General features: G+C 50.9%; 1 long non-coding RNA gene across 2 annotated transcripts; it reads right to left on the reverse strand.

Annotated features, from left to right (window-relative positions):
* Nucleotides 1-6: 6 nt before the first annotated feature.
* LOC129392183 (uncharacterized) lies at nt 7-5,582 on the reverse strand. 2 transcript variants are annotated; one of them, XR_008617626.1, is made up of 3 exons: nt 4,805-5,582; nt 1,790-3,755; nt 7-364 (listed from the first exon to the last, which is right to left on the reverse strand). It is a non-coding gene; the product is annotated as an uncharacterized lncRNA (long non-coding RNA). The 2 variants fall into 2 exon arrangements; XR_008617627.1 differs by lacking the exon at nt 4,805-5,582 and having other exon boundaries at nt 1,790-1,997; nt 2,504-3,876.
* Between the last annotated feature and the right edge of the window lie 216 nt (nt 5,583-5,798).

A 5,798-nucleotide genomic window follows, 5' to 3' on the forward strand; every position in this document is an offset into this window, starting at 1 on the left:
AGATCTGGACAAAGAGAAAGTAAACAAGATAACCCCAGCTAGGGTTGTCCAAGGAAACAAGAAAGGTTTCTATAAATATAACCAGAAAAAAAAATATTTGTCTTAGCTGATGAGATCACCACACATGGCTCATGATAGGGATCTTTTGTTGCTCCCTTAATTGAAGATTGGAGGAGAACAAAACTGAGGCAGAACTCAGACTACTGGCCACGAGGCCTGGGTTCCAACAAGCAGGCTCAGTTTTAATTAAATGCAGCTGGAGTCATTAAGACGTGATGCCATCGATCTGGACTGTGGCCTGTGTTTTCACTGACGTGCTGGCCCCGACGCCCAGCAACAAACAGTCTGGCAGCTTCACCACACCCTGCAAATGGGGTCAAACACAAGAGGAAGCATGTGGCCCTGGATGCAGATCTAGGGGCGAGAGAAGCTTCCCAGGGACCCCTTCCTCTCTGCAGGGGTCGCTGTGTGGGACCAGAGCAGGAGGGGAGCTGGAATCCCTCCAGATGTCCGCCCTGCCAGGGGCCAAGCCACATTCCAGGCTGGGACTGTGGCAGTGAACTGAACGGGACAGGTCCCCACCTCGAGGAACTTCCACTTGAAGCAGGGGTGGGAGATAGGGGCAGTGGCAGACAGACAACACAGTGATTATGCCAGGTGATTTCCCATGCTGACAGGTGCTTGGGGACAGAACATGAAGCGAGGCGGGGTGATGGGAGGGCCCATTAGCTCAGGAGGTGAGGCGGGGTGATGGGAGGGGCCCGCTAGCTCAGGAGGTGAGGCGGGGTGATGGGAGTGCCCATTAGCTCAGGAGGTGAGGTGGGGTGATGGGAGGGGCCCACCTGTCTGAGCAGGTGTTGCCACCTGGAAGGTGAGGAGGCCACCAAGTCCCAGGGTGAGTGTTTCCATGGAGGGAAAGTCTCTGAGTCAGGAAAGTACTTGGCATGTTGAGACGACATACAGAAGGCCAGTAGGGCAGTATCCTGTAGACCACGGGAGAAGGGGCAGGTGCCCGCAGACGCAGACAGGGCCAGTTTTATAGGGCCTGGTAGGACACGGGCAGGGATTTGGAGTCTGGAGAATTTTTAGGGGAAGAGCGCTATGATGCAGTACCTATTTTAGAAAGCTCACTAGGGCTCATGTGGAGGATGGACCCAGCCGGAGGGGGCCAAGAATGGAGACGGGAAGATAGGGACCGTGGTCTGAGTAACAGAGAGGGCCGTGGTTTAGATCTGGTGGAGGTGGTGAAGTAGTTAGCTGTGGTACTTCGTGCAATGCATTTTGAAGGTGAAACGGAGAGGGGTATTCATAGAGAAAGCAGAGTTAAGAATGACTTCTAGGTGTTGCCCTGAGCAACAGGGTAAATAGTGGTTTCACTCAATAAGATGGAAAAGACAAGGAAATCAGTGGGTTTGGCGTGGGAAGCTGTCCACTCAGTTAAGTCTGAGATGCTGCTCTTCTTCTCTCTTGGGCACCAAGAGAGTTTGGTGAGACTCACGCCTCAGTTGCCTCATTTTGAAATACAGTAGCGCTGCCTACATTATAGGGTTGGCGTGAAGGGTAAATGAGTTAATATGTATGCAGTGGTTAGGAGAGTTCCTGGCACACAGTCAGCAGCAAGATAGAAGTGTTTAGTATTAATATTAAGGCAATTTTTTCTTTTTAATTGCAAATAACGAGGGGAGGAGAAGGGGCGAATAATTGAAAATTTGTGGGAGAAAGGGAAGAAGCAAGGTGAAGAGCTTGTGGAAACACGGGATGGTTCCCGGAGTCCAGGTAGAAGGCTGACCTCAGACAGAACAGGGGCACGTGTGCAGCTGAAGCTGGGACCCCCGCCCACGTGGCACAGATGCATCCGGACGCAGGGCGGCGGTGGGAGGTGACGGCTCTCCTCTGACCACACCGTCTCCTCCACGAAGCCTGGGGCAGGGGCATCATCTGGTGTGAGGGGCCGGGAAGGGAGACTTAAAGTGAGGGTCCGGAGTATGAGGTGTTTTCTGCAGAGGCAGAGGATGGGCTCACTAGGAGGGCAGAGCCTGGCAGATGGGAGAAGCACGAGCATCTCACACAGCCTCACACGGCACAAGGCTGGTGTGCTGCCCGTTCCAGGTATTTATTCTCAACTGAACAGGTGTTTGGTGAGTAGCTGCTGTGTGTCTGGCGCTGGGCCGCATGCTCGTAAAGGGGGTAAAGAGGGGGACAAGGTATGCGCAGTCTGGACGAAGAGAAAGGTTTTAGATGAAACGAAATAACTGGAGGACAAATGTAGTTCAATCTGGAGCCAAAAGACCAAACCACAGAAAACCGTGCTGCCAAATTCAGGGGAATGGAATGTGTGTGCTCCGGGCCGTAAGGATGGCCTCCCAGGGGAAGTGGGTGTGAGCTCGGAACTCACTCAGCCACCCCCAAACCGGAGGTCGCTGCTGCCTGTCATCCCTGGACCTCGGAACCGTCTGTCATAAATATTCCACAAGACGGCTCTAATAAGGTACAGCTGACTCACCTGTTTTGTCTGAGGGCCCATCCGACGTCGTCAGTAGACAAAGTAGCAGAAGCCTACAGCAGGCTTCTGGATTTTTGCAAGGTTTCCTTGGTGGTGGTGGGGGGGGGTGGTTGGGTGGAGAGTGTGCCTTCCGAAACAAGAAAAGGTCTCCTTCCGTCTTAACTGGCTCTCCTCTCCCTGACACCATCATTTGCAGTGCATGTGGTGGAGAGCAAACTGGGAAAGATTCTGGCAGGAGGATAACCAGCAAGGTTACACTGAAGTGCAGCCACATCCTTCTCCCCTGGCGTTGGGACCCAATTCTTCCTGTTGCTGCACCATGGAACAGTCTGTTTTGTTATCAAGAATTGTCAGCCTCGTCCAGCTCTGAGGCCAGACTTCCTCTGAGGCCCTGGGACCTCCGCCAGCCAAGGGTCCCCACGAGCCTCTACTGCCTTCTATAAGCAGGCTTAGGAGGGGCTGGAGAAACTCACGGCTGAACCCCAAGATGTGCCCCTCGGCGTGTTCCAGGCAGGAGGAGCCGAGACTTGATCTGCGCTGGCAAAGTGATTTTTTAAACTGGAATTGCTGGTAAGGCTGCTTCCCTAAAAGGCAACTCAAATCCTGTCTCCTGCTCTCCCTTTCCTGGAGCTCTGGCTCTCTGCCACCATGCTGCTGCCGAGGCTTCTCCAGACTCTCTAAGGGACAGGGCTCTTCTGGTCCACTCTCCCCATCTCCATCCCTTATCGCCCCACTCAGCCACCCGCAGCCCATCCAGGATAAAACGGAACGTTTGGCAAGTTTTTCCAGTAATGCTCTATAAAGTAAAATACACCTAATTACATACGGCGCAGCCCACAGCCCACACCTCCAGACCCTGGGACAGTACAGGGTCTCCTAGCATCACTTCCCAAAAGGCTTAAGCCCAGGCCAGGCCACTTCAGAACCTGCACCTCTGTGGTCTGACCTCATCTTGGGATGTCGCTGTCTATCAGATCTCTTGGAAGTCAGATGACTTTGGTTATCCTGCCTGTGTCCTCCTGATGTTTGTGACCCACTCAAAGTAGAGAAGTTGTCACAGCCTATGAGGAAGATAGGTTCATAGGGGACCCAGATCTCATTTTCCCTGATTTGTGAACTGGAAGGAGAGAGGCCCGTGAGGCTTCTGTGGGTCTGCACGCGGGGTCTCACCTGTGAAGCTGCACCTGGCCACCTTCCTCACTCTACATGCTGTCTTTCCTTGCCATCTCCGCCGGCGCCCTCGAGGTGACGTCTTAGGCCAAGGGGTGGTAGCAAGAAACAAGAGTGGATTAAAAAAAACCTATGAAAATGAAGCGATGAAACACCTGGAATATGAGGGAGGACAAGAAGGGGATCCATGAAAGGCGATGTAATAAGATGGACCAGCTTGGAGGGTTGAGAAGGGAGGTGAGTGGAGGGGAGGGGGGAGATGAGAGGGTGGGAGCAGCCTGATCTGAGAACACGCAGTGACCGCCCAGCTTGGGAAGGGAGGAGGGCAGAAAGGCCTTCTGTTTGCCTTTGCCCACAAGGAACAAATCGCCTCGGAAAAAGAGTGGGTTCTAAGAGGGTCAGGGGAATTGCTTCAGACCCCACATGATTCCAAAGAAGTGAGGGAATAAAAACCACCCCCAGAGCGGGCGCCTGCCCCTCTAGGAGGTCCTGGATCTGACATCTGCTCCCTGGATTTGTAAATGCCCCAGCCCGTGCTGGGGCTGAGAGAGCTGTATTTATCAAATATTCTCAGGTCCTAGAGCAAAGGACTCCTGTCGTTCATTTTTCTTGTTAGCGTGTTTCTACTTCCCAACACCTGCATCCAGTCTTGGAAGAAACGAACGTGAGGCATGACTCTAGGTAGAGCAGGAACCTAGGATGGGGATCGGATTTCAGGAGAATTTCAGACATCACATACATGCTCTTAGTACCACTTAACGCTGGAATCAGTGTTCCTTATCAGAAAGTACTGTAAGGGTTAATAAAGGTGTTATGGGGAGACCCAGGACTTCCTGAGCCCCCCTTTCTGTGAGGGGACCAGCAGAGTGACCAACCTTCTGAAGAAGTCTCCATCTTAACTCCGTGAGTCGGCCCTTCAGGTTGATGTCTGTAACTTTTTCCTTCTACAAATGATTATCTGATTTTGACCCACTTGGAAGCCCTCCTAAACACTAACTGGTCAGAATGCTTACTGACCAGGAATGGAATGCTTACTTTCCATTTGTGAAGACAAGTTACCATCTTGAAGCAAAATGGCAGCCAGTAGGATTTTCAATGGATTAATTCTCTATTCATCTGGGAAAGACTTACCAAATCTTTAGTAGACAGATTCATAGACTTGGGGAGACACCGGAGCCTTTAGTATCAGGTGCCAGATGAGGAAATCGTCTCTCACCCAAGGGCTCACAGCAAGGTGCAACGCAAGATGGAGATCTTTGTTTCCACTCAGCCCCACAGCATCTCAGGTTTATCTGTAGATTCCATGAGAACATTTAAGAGTTGAGGGATTGACCAAATTTGACACTGCAGAAAAGCACACAAAAATAATTTTGATGTTGGTTCAGCTTATCATCTAGAAAGAATATGACAGCCAAAAAAAATTGTCAGTAAAAGCCTGACATTTTTACTGAGTATTGGTGATATTTGACAAGTAGTAGAGGCTAGAAAATGGCTGTCTCAGACGAAGACAAAAGCTCGATTTTCCATCTTAAAAATAATCCATTTAATACTGACAATATTTTTCATAGTTAACAACTGTCCTTTTCACACACATCAGTAGGATGTGTGACATCTGTCCCTCTATATATGTAGTGATTTTTATAGTGCTTTTTTTCATTTTTTTATTAGTTCCTTTTTTAACCCCATTTTTTTAATAGTTTTTTAAATTTATTTATTTATTTTATTTATTTTTTTGGCTCTGTTGGGTCTTCATTGCTGCGCACTGGCTTTCTCTAGTTGCAGCAACCGGGGGCTCCTCGTTGTTGCGGTGCGCAGGCTTCTCATTGCGGTGGCTTCTCTTTGCTGCGCAGCACGGGCTCTAGGCATGTGGGCTTCAGTAGTTGTGGCACATGGGCTCAGTAGTTGTGGCTTGCGAGCCTACTCTTCAATGCGGTGCACGGGCTTATTGCGGTGGCTTCTCTTCTTGTGGAGCACAGGCTCTAGGCACGCGGGCTTCAGTAGTTGTGGCTGGCGAGCTCTAGAGCGCAGGCTCAGTAGTTGTGGCGCACGGGCCTCGTCACTCTGAGGCATGTGGGATCTTCCTGGACCAGGGCTTGAACCCATGTCCCCTGCATTGGCAGGCGGA

The sequence above is a fragment of the Physeter macrocephalus genome, chromosome 6, assembly GCF_002837175.3.
Source record: "Physeter macrocephalus isolate SW-GA chromosome 6, ASM283717v5, whole genome shotgun sequence".
Taxonomy (NCBI): domain Eukaryota; kingdom Metazoa; phylum Chordata; class Mammalia; order Artiodactyla; family Physeteridae; genus Physeter; species Physeter macrocephalus.